General features: G+C 39.8%; 1 protein-coding gene across 6 annotated transcripts in view; it reads right to left on the bottom strand.

Annotated features, from left to right (window-relative positions):
• RABGAP1L (RAB GTPase activating protein 1 like) overlaps positions 1-9,086 on the bottom strand; it is a 647,569-nt gene extending 638,483 nt beyond the window's left edge. For all 6 annotated transcript variants that reach the window (XR_014022598.1, XM_081298896.1, XM_081298894.1 and 3 more), the window contains exon 1: positions 8,817-9,086. The gene's annotated coding sequence lies outside the window, so the exon portion shown is untranslated. The remainder of the gene's footprint in view (positions 1-8,816) is intronic.
• Between the last annotated feature and the right edge of the window lie 1,881 nt (positions 9,087-10,967).

Below are 10,967 nucleotides of genomic sequence, written 5' to 3' on the forward strand. Positions count from 1 at the left end.
TTTTTAGTTTGACTCCATCCCACTTATTGATTCTTAATTTTACTTCTTGTGCTTTAGGAGTCTTGTTAAGGAAGTCAGAGCCTAATCCAACAAGATGAAGATTTGGGCCTACTTTTTCTTCTATTAGGTGCAGGGTCTCTGGTCTAATTCCTAGGTCTGTGATCCACTTGAGTTTTGTGCACCAGCCCTATTTTGTATTTTATTTAGAGATGGGGTCTCACTGAGTTGCTTCGGGCCTCGCTAAGTTTTTAAGGCTGGCTTTGAACTCGAGATCCTCCTGCCTCAGACTTTGGAGCCACTGGAATTGATACTGCCTTTTTTGATTCTCATAATGATCCCATGAAATACAGAAAGCAAGTAACATCATTTCTATTTAACGATAATCAATACAGAATAAGTCGTTCAGAGTTACTACGAGACAGATTTAGGAGCAAAAACTATATGAGCTTAGACAGATTGCTAAACTTCTGTTTCCTCACCTGCAAACTACGAATGATATTAAAATAGTTCATACCCCATACACTTACTGTGAAGATTAACCAGCTAATGTATTTGTCTTATGAAATAACTAATCCATACACTCAATTAATATTAGCTTATTATCTGCAAAGAGGGGAAAAAAACTAGCCAAATCACTTATCCTCTCTGAATCTCACAGCAGCACTAGATCAAGAACTGTCCTGTGTGCTACCCGCATTGTTTTTCATAAAACTAAAAATATTTTTAGATATTTTCATCTTAAAGACTATTTTTCTCTGCACAGCTCACTGCTCCAATTGGGCAACCAATAATAATTTCTAAAAGCTACTATTTTCTTCCATTTCTAACTGAAATTCTAAGAAGTTGAAAAATTTGCTGAAGTTTTCTGAGAAAAAAAGTCTCAGTAAAACCTAATAATGTTAAAGTTAGCACAAATTAAATTTATTCTCAAACAGGGAAGTAACTGATTAACCAATAAACTAGTTTTCTCTAACCTATTAGCAGATTATCTTTAAAATTCTTTATCTGGGGGCTGGGGTTATGGCTCAGTGGCAGAGCACTTGCCTAGCATGTGTAAGGCACAGCATCATATATAAATAAAAAAATAAAGGTCCATCGACAACTAAAAAAATAAAAATAAAAATTTTGTTTAATTCTTTATCTGATATCTTCATATGGTAGAGATGGCTAATCTATTGTTTGTGATACAAGGTGCAACAGAAGAAATCTGTTAGGTCTACCAAAACCATTGACAATGTTGATGAGAAACTTGAAATGCATGTCAGAATTTATAAAACTTAGGGCTAGATTCAGTAAAAAATTAAGCTGCATAACTCTTGTGAAAAATTTTTGTAGCTTCACTAGTATTGGCAAATAGGTGGTTCAAAGATTTGAATAATAATATTTAATTCCATTTTCCCATTAACTTCAACAAGATGAGTGAGGATTAGGTTCTAGAATACTGAGGGGGGAAAAAGTAGAGGATTAAAAAAAAACTGACTTAATTACCATTCACTACAACTTGATAATGCAAGTTGGTAACAGACCTCTGCACAGAAAGTCTGAGACAAAAGCAAATGAAAACATTAGTCTAAACATGATCACTGTAAATAAAAGACAATGATTTAAAATGAAAGAATAAAGAGAGAAGACCTTTGGGAAAATACAATGATGAATGAGGTCTCGTGCAAATGGCTACTGAATAAAAATATTCCTCTAGAAGAAACTCACAAGTCATACTGTGTGTTAGCACAGGTATAGGCTCCCTCCAACAGTTGACTTTTCACTCAACAGTGTAATCTATACAAAATGTCAAACCAAGATTAATTTACAGACAAATAAACTATTTTTTAAAATACCTAATGATCCTTCTAAAGACAATTTGACATTTTATACAATGTTCTTGTTTGTTTGTTTTTAGTACTGGGTATTGAACCCAGGAGTACCACCTCCCCGGCATTTTTTTTATTATTTTGAGAAAGGGTCTTGCTAAATTGCTTAAGGCCTCACTAAGTTTCTGGGGCTGGCTTTGAATTCTCAAACCTCCTGCCTTGGCTTCCAGAATTGCTGTATATAACGTTCTTAATAGAGGGCCTCAAAATGACAAATACATCTGGAAGTTCAGAATAAATATTCTACGGGGTTTACCAAAAACTAGGCTTGTACATATGTCTCTTAAACCTTAAAACTAAAAACCACAAGTTTGCATTTTTTTCTAAAAATAGTGTTTGTCATTTGCATCCCCTATATAAAAAATCTGGTTTGAGGGCAGAATATGGAATATGTGTGGGGTACAGCAAATTTGGTTAAGAAATTCTTCCCTAATATATGAATAAATTCTATACTTGACTTTTTAAAATGTGCTTCTTTCCTGGAAATCTGGCATACAAAAACTCCCTTTGGGTTTGCATTATTTTCATATTTGTGAACATTTCCACAGGACAGTCTTCAAAAAGTCAGACCACTTGTTTCTGGTTGTTTGCCAACTGTGCTATATTTTCACCAAAAATTCCAAGGACTAATGTTATGTGTACAGATATACACACTCATATAAACATGTACACAACTATCACTAAAAATGATAAATTTAATTAAGAACACTAACAACAATCATACTTTGTACCACAAAAAAACACAGGTAGAAAATTTAGATTCTAATAACCTTAATTTGTGAAACCTAATATGTCTTAAAAAAGAAGAAAAACAAAAACCAAAAAAATTGTAGTAACTTTATTTAGCTACTTAATTCAACTTATGAAAGGTAACCAGGGTATGCTGCATCTGAACTCTTATCGTGATACTTAGGGTGCACTGTTTTGCAGAACATTTCATACAAAACTACTGAAACCTGGACTGAGGTTGTAGCTTAGTGGTAGAGCACTTGCCTAACACAGGTGAGGCACTGGATTTGATCCTTGGCATCACATAAAAATAAATAAATAAAATCAAGGCTTTGTGTCCATCTACAACTAAAAACATTTTTTTAAAAACTACTGAAACCTAAAATGACATGACAATATAGTTAACATATTAGAAGCTTTAAAAAAAAAAAACGAAGAAAACAGTATAGCAATGGTGTAATTCATATCTATTTTAGAACCAAGACTCTAAAATAAGTCATCCCCAAAACTCTGCTTTCTACCAAGGGGTTATTTACTTTAGCAACTTCAATATCAAGATTTCCAAAATTTTCCACACACTTCAGTGATGAGGAATTAAACAGTCTCTGTGTGTTGTTTCCTGGGCAACACTCTAAGAGAGCTTTTACCTTTACAGAACTAATGGGTCAAAGAGAAGCAAGGTTTCTTCAAAACGATTGTGCATCATTTTAATTAGAAGTAGTAAATATTAAATCAGCAGGCAGAAAAGCTTGATTAGTGCCACCAGTGCCTCAGTACGACTAACAGACATAACTTACTGTCATTTATCTTTACTTACACCCACCCAATTCACCTGTGTGAACAAGGCAAGCTCCATTTAGGACTTCAAAACATCCTCATTCATACCGGCAGTCAAATACATAAATACTGATATCCAAGGAAGTTCTTGGTGAATAATCCACGAATTCCTCACAATTGGGTATGGTATAAAACACCCTGCCTTGCTACCCTAAAATTCTGAAGCTCCTCAGCTCAACTGTGAATTTGTATAAACTACCTTCCTTCCTGAACCAGACCTGTCTCTGAAAATTAAGATCCAGTCATTTAGAAATAATATTTTAGAAGGTCCTTTGAAAACATTTTCAAAACTGCTTCCTGCTTTGCTACTACCAATCTGATGCTGTCTACAGGTCAAAGAAATAAACAGCCATAGCCACTGGTTTATCTCCTCACAAAAAAAAAAAAAAAAAAAAAAAAAAATCCCTTTCCAACACTTTTTGGATTGGTAAACTGAAGGTTGTTTCTCTTACATTTCTCTAATAATTTTTCCCTTGAACTTTTACTCTAAGGATGCTTAAGTGCTTTCTAGGTCATATTTTAATTAGAAGCACAGCATATAAAGCCTATTTAATGTTAAGAAGTACTAAATGATTCCAGATACAAAAACGAAAGAGAAGTTAACAGTAGAAAGGAAAATTGGCATTCTAGGCTCTTAACCATCTGGAGCTGACTCCTTGCCTAGCTCTTTCACTACTCACTGTCCATGACCTTACTGCTTTGATCTCCTCAGCCCCCGGCCCAGAAAGGCCTTTCTTTCCATACTAGTTGTCCTATTTCCACATGTACAAATCCTACCCATTCTTCAAAACATAATTTAAAATGTCAAGTCTTCCATATTCTTACAAGGAACAGTAATCACTCACTCCTCTCTAAACTCTTCCAGTACTTTATCTCTTTACCACCAGTAACTTTCTGCCTCATCCTATCTTTGTTTCCATATTTAAACCCCCACATAAGCATAAAGGTCATGGTGCAAGGTCCACACCTTATTCATCTCTATTGAAACTGCTTAACAAAATGTCTTGCACATACTAGGCACTCCAGTTGAATTAAAGAATGGCTTGAGTTAGAAAAGGAGAGAAACTTACTAGAAACAACTCCAGGAGTCCCGAACCCTAGCTTTGCTAATAACTAGTTATATGACCTTGGACTTCAGGTTGTCAGTATGTTCATTTGCCAAGTTAGAAGGGTGGGCTGATCCAGTTTGTTTGTTTGTTTTAACTAGACTGTTACACATTAGTTGGGTGTAAAATTAATTTGGTGGTTAGTATTTTTTATAAACGAAATAAAAAGAATATATCAAAATACAGGCAGTTATATGCTATAAATGTTTAACAAATATGTGGGGAAGTAGGGGGTCAGAGCTATACTATTTGCTAGCTTCCCTGATGTAAAATACTCCCACCCTGACCAGTTTCAAGCTACAACATATCACTGAACTTGGAGCTAGGTGGGAAGAGATAGGCATAACTGCCCTTGCAAGCCAGAGTGAGCCAACTCAATACAGCCCTGAAAAGATAAGGAGTATTTCAACAAACTTTTCTTTCAAATTCGTGTGTGCACGCACAAACTCATATGCTGAAACACAATATAAAATGTAGTTCTTACTGTGTGTTACAGTCAAAACAGTTTAACAATGCCCAACTAAACAATCTCCTAATCTCCTCCACCTGTACTATATAATTCAATAATTCTTATTCTTGGTTACACAATTAACTATCTCTTCACCACAGTTGATATTTTCCTTCAAAAATGAGAGTAACAGATGTCTCTTGATATCACCAGCAAGCAAATAAATGACAGGGAGTAAGAATTTGGTTTAGAAATCATCAGCCAAGATCAAGTTCTCAGACTTTGTTCAGCCCCATATACCTAAAGGACACAACATACTCCTACTAATAGCAATAACTCACTTAGGAAGGGGCTGGGGGAAAAGAAAAAGAAAATCGGTACTATAAAAGCAAACATCCAAGTGATTCTGGTATTTGTGTTCATGCTAGGTCCAAATGAGAAACCTGGAATAGAGAAAACCAGTGCTGCTAAAAAAAAATTTTAAAAGTAAATTTTCCATACCTGATGTTTCCCAAAGTCCCAGGGACAAGCTTTCATTCTTCAATAGAACCTTTATTACTAAGTCTCTCCTATGAGAATTAAGTTTTTGCCATGCACTAGAGCCACACAGTATTTGTTGAATTTAGAATAGGCAAAAAGGAAAATAACTCTGCAAACACTTGTTAGACTTGCTATTCTGGGAAAATCAAGCTTTTGTTGAAAAAAAAAATACTTTATTTTCTTAATTCTTATTGAAGCTTACTGAACCAGGTAAGGGCAAAGAAGTTTCCTGAATATATTTTTGGCTGTACTATGTCTATCACAACATAACCTATAACCATATTTTTCATGAGTATTTATAAAGAAATGTCTTTTCCATTTTTAAGGCTCTTTAGAAAACAAGAATGCTCAGAATTTCAAGTACACTAATAACCTTAACCCAAATCTAATCCTAAATCAACTGAATATATGCCCAGAAGTTTCCTAGGAAAAATCCCAAAAATTTACCAAAAGATTCCACAAAAGATTCAGTATAAGCATAAACTTGCTATGCTCAATTATGGCTTTCTGTCTGTTGAATAAGAGCAATATAAAAAGTAATGAAGTATAAAAAAAAGAGAATGTCGAGATACAAATTCTGCTTAATTCCAATAAATCTTCCTTATTATAGGGCCCACTGATGCCCACATACTTATGTCCAATTCAAATAAGAACTATAAAGTCAAAATTATTCCCCATTCGGAAAAGCCAGGCATCAATTCAAGCAATGTCTTTCTCCATATCTCAATTTTAAGACTTTATTTAAAAACTGTCAGGCTCAACTCTGTCCTCTGCTTTCACTGTCATGGCAAATGCTTAGAAGACTTATCTCCTTAAGAAATCCCTGAGATTTCTTTGAAGTACCAGCAAGGGAATAGCTGTGGGCTACTGATGATCCTCAGGCCCTAGAGAGTTAGAAACTTGTAGCAACTCATTAAAACTTGTGAGACATGAGAAAAAAAGCTGTGTGCAGGGAATCACACAGGCTACAGTATCGACTTCAATCTCCAAACATCCTTAATTCCACTAAAATCATCCCCATACCATTTGAAGAGAAAGGTAGGCTAGAAAGCAGTGCCAGTTCTACATCCTCAATACAAGAAATCTTTGCTACTTTAGCTACTCTCTCTTCAAAGTCAATATCTACAAGTTTGGCTATCTCCCACACATAATATTTTTACTTGGCATAACAAAATCTCTTCTTCTGACTACTCCCAAAAAATGAATAAAAGGACATTCAGCTTTTTTATTTTGTTTTGTATAGCGGTGCTGGGGATTAAACGCAGGGCCTCACACATTCTACCACTGAGCTACATCCCCAGCCCTAGAACTTTCAGCTTCAATGCCATATCATGTGAGAGTTCAAATAAATACATAGTAACTAAGCAATTTCAAGACTGGGTTAAGGCAAAGAAAAAAAAAAGGCTTAAGTACAAGTTTTTAGAAGTCATAAATTCAGAACTGGTGAGCTGATATACATGAAAACTCCTGTTTTACATGCCCAGTAAAATTCTGTCATTCAAAAAAAAATTACCTCTAGCGTGAAAAAGATCTAAATCATGAAACAATTATCAAAGAAACAAAAATTATATCATAACTATAATATACAGAAATGCCCATCAAAAAACTCAGGTCAAAAAATAATAATAATAAACTTCATACATTTATTGTCATACCTTTTTAGGTTAGTCTGTAATGTTTACTATTTGCCACAATAGTACTGGGACCTACTACCTTGTTTCCAGCTTTCTAGAGTACAATGTATGCTATATAATATTCAAGAATAAGCCCTGCACTATTTCTCTCCAGATGACTTAATAATACAAAATATCAGAGCACATCTTGAACTGATTTAGTAGAGACACCAGTCTGATTCAAAGTCTTGGCTAACTTCCTAAACAGGTAAATAATTAATACAATTTAATAGTGTATATATTAAATTCATCTAGTCTTTCTCCTTTGCAATCTCCTAAGTTTCATATGGAAAGCTCTATAGAGATAATGAATCACAGGCCAGTTTTTCTGTGCTAGCAGCTTGTGAACCAATATTTTCCACTAAAACCACTTCCAATTTGACCACAAACTTCATGTCCATATCTTCTGATGTCAAAACTACTGGATTTTCTCCAAAAGTGCAGGAGACAAAAAATGTAAACACTATTATGAGAAAAGTCAAAAGGTTTCCAAGAAATTATGTTTTATGAATTGTAACAAGCAACTACTTACCTCCGTTTATGCACAAGAAAATTCAAATGTACTTAATATCCCTAATCCTACCAGTGCCAAAAATATAGGCCTTGAAATCAGATTTCAAACAGCACTGAAATCTGTCAAGCAAGCGAAAGTTACCCTTACCATTAGTGTAAATGAAGTAGGCATTTTAGTTCATTTGCATGAAGCCATCAATTCTGCAAGTGACCGCCTAAATACTGATACATTTTCTAAGATAACTGAGAAGTTCAAGGTGAAAGAATTCAAAAGCACCTGAACACACTGCCTTGGGATCCGAAACAAACTCTTGTCTGTTCAGCCCCCTTGCTCCCTGCCACCTCCCACTGGCCAGTGGCCCCTTTCCACACGCTGACGCACTGCCCAGCCCTGCACCGTTGGCGACCAATGCAAGTACCAGCCTAGTCTCAAAAACTTTGACTCAGTTATCAAAATAGTGAGCATTCAAGACCTGGGCGAGGGAGTGCTGGGGTGTTTGTTGCCCAGGCGGTCAACTTCGAAGCGGGGCATTCCTAGCAGGTAGAGATCTGCCCAGGACGCAGCCCATCCCAGACTGAAAAACCACAAGCATTAACAGGAGCCCGGCAAAGTGCTCAGCCAAGGAAGGGGAAAAGCGAGCTAGAGACGCGGCCACCAACAGAGGCCTGAGTGTGGGTAATGCCCTAACCACACGCCCCCAGGACGCGGGGAGGCTGGGACTGCGACCCCAGCAGCGGCCGCAGCGCAGACGCCGGCAGCGGGGGCAGCGGAGGCAGCGGCAGTGTCAGGAGCGCGCAGCTGGAGGCTCCGGCCGCCCAAGCCACCACCCCGCCCCCAGGTGAGGGGCGCCCACCCCGCCCGCCGCCCGCCCGGGCCGCGAGGAGCGGCCGCCCCGGAGAGCCGCTGCGCCCTAGAGGCGGCCGACACCCCGAACCCGCCCTCCGCCCCCGCCCACATCCCCCCAGCACTCTGGCCCCGGCCCAGCCCCACCGCGACCCCTCTGGGCGCGGCGCGCACGCCGACGCCCCCAGCAGGCCGACCCGGCCTGCCGCTCGGGGCCGGGCGCCCTCGGGCCCCGGGAGGCCGCCCGCGCCTCACCTCCTCACGTCTCCGCCGGCGCTGCCGGAACAACTGCACCAGGCACCCGCGTCCCACCCGCCGCCCCGCGCTCTGCGGCCGGGCGGTCCCGTTCACTCAGCCGCCGCCGGAGCCCTGGGAGGGCGGAGGGAGCGGGGCGGGGGAGCGCCGAGGGGAGGGGAAAGGGCCGGCTGGGCAGGAAGAGGCGAGGGAGGGGGCGGGCGGAGGCGAGGCGGGGCGGGCGCGCGCGCGCCCGGCCCTTCGGCGCGGCGTGCGCGCTCCCGGCGGCGGAGGCGCCTTCTCTGCCCGGCGCCGGCGGCGCGGGTGCAGGCACGTCCCCTCTGCGCTGCATTTGAGCCGGGGCCCGCGGAGCCGCCACCTGACAGTACCAGAGTTGAAGGAGCCGGGACGCGCAAAGGCGCGTGAGTGCTCGAGGCTGGTGGAACCCGGGAGGGGACCCGTGCCTGCGAACGTGCCTAAGATTAATCCTTCCGGAGAAGATTATGTTCTTGCTCATAAGCCTGGTTTACATCGTTCCCACTAATCTTCAGAGAAGTCACCTCAGAGAGCAAACTTTGCACCAGTCCCTCTTTTCCGTCCTCCTTTCAAGGTTTGTGTGCACCTGAAGCGTCCCCCTGTTGGTTGGTTCTGAGGGACTCAGAGATTGAAGAGGGAAGTAACCTGCGGGAATGAACGGGAACGCGCTGAGCACCGTAGTGCCCTCGATTGCACCTTTTCGTCCTTTGGGGTAATAGGTCTTGGAGTACAAAAAAAAAAAAGAGAGAGAGATAAAAACAAGCCAACTCTTTTTCGCCACAGATGTATCGATTGATCCTTAAACTGTCAATATTCTTCCTAGATTGAACAACCAAAAATGACCTCTACATTTTCTGAACCTCTTTGGCACTTTTTTTTCCTGTAGATTTGTGACACTTATATAGTCAACCTTATTTAGGTTGATCTGTACAATATTTTGTCCCCCAGAAGAACCCTTGAGTATTTTCCACGATGGATCACGCCTGACTGATAGGAAGTGTTCAATAAATGTGACTCCAAAGAGCTCATGTGTTAGGCAATGTAGAAATGTTCAGAGGTGAAAGGATTGGATTATGAGAACTGTAAATAAAAGTGAATATAGTGCAGCAAGGAATAATTGTGTCCAGTGATTTCAGCTCTAGGATGACTTCTTTAGTTTAAAATGTTCCATTCTCTCCCACTTCAATTCCCAAGCCCTTGTTTCTCCATACAGATCCAGAAGCTCCTAAGAAATGTGACATGTGTCCAAAGGGCCATCTAATCCCAAGTTTCTTTTTACCTGTTTTCCTAAGGTTTATTTCTGAAGGTGCTGGGACATATCAAGAGTGTTCCAACTATTTTATGTTTTCCCTGCCTGCTGGACTCCTTCCCAGAGGGCATTTTATTAAGCTCTGTATTCCCAGAGCCTTCCTAGCCTTGAGCCTAACTCAATGAATGCTGGTAGTGTTGGTGATTGTTGTGGTTTGGATCTAAAAATGTCCTCCAAAGAGCTCACGTGTTAGGCAATGTAGAAATGTTCAGAAGCAAAAGGATTAGATTATGAGAACTGTAGTCTCATGAGTGGATTAATCTATTTGATGGATTAATAAATGGACTGCTGTGTGGTAACTATAGGCAGATAGGGTGTGGCTAAAAGAAGTAGATTGAGGGCCTTAACTGTATCTTCCTTTCTCTCTCTTTCTCTCTCACTCTCACACTCTCTCAAGCCCAAAGCCATAGAGTTGGCTGACATGACTGAACCTCTGAAACTGTGACCCCAAAATAAACTTTTCCTCCTCTAAGTTGTTCTTGTCAGGTATTTTGGTCACAGCAATGAAAAGCTAACAGTGATACTTAATAAAGTTAGGATTAAAATTTAAAATTATGCAAATTACCTGTTGACTTCCTGAAACAAATTTAGTTTCAGTTTTCTTCAAGTACTAAGAATTGAAACCAGAGGCACTCTACCACCGAACTACACCCCCAAACCATTTTATTTTATTTTTAATTTATTTCTAAGAAGGGTCTCACTAAATTGCACAGACTAACCTCTAACTTGTGATCCTTCTGTCTCCACCTTCCAAACTGCTGGAATTACATGCATGGGTCAGTCACCACACCCAACAACACACATGTTCTATTTATAAATATTCAACA

The sequence above is a fragment of the Spermophilus citellus genome (genome assembly GCF_964194105.1).
Source record: "Spermophilus citellus genome assembly, chromosome: 6".
In the NCBI taxonomy this organism is placed as follows: domain Eukaryota; kingdom Metazoa; phylum Chordata; class Mammalia; order Rodentia; family Sciuridae; genus Spermophilus; species Spermophilus citellus.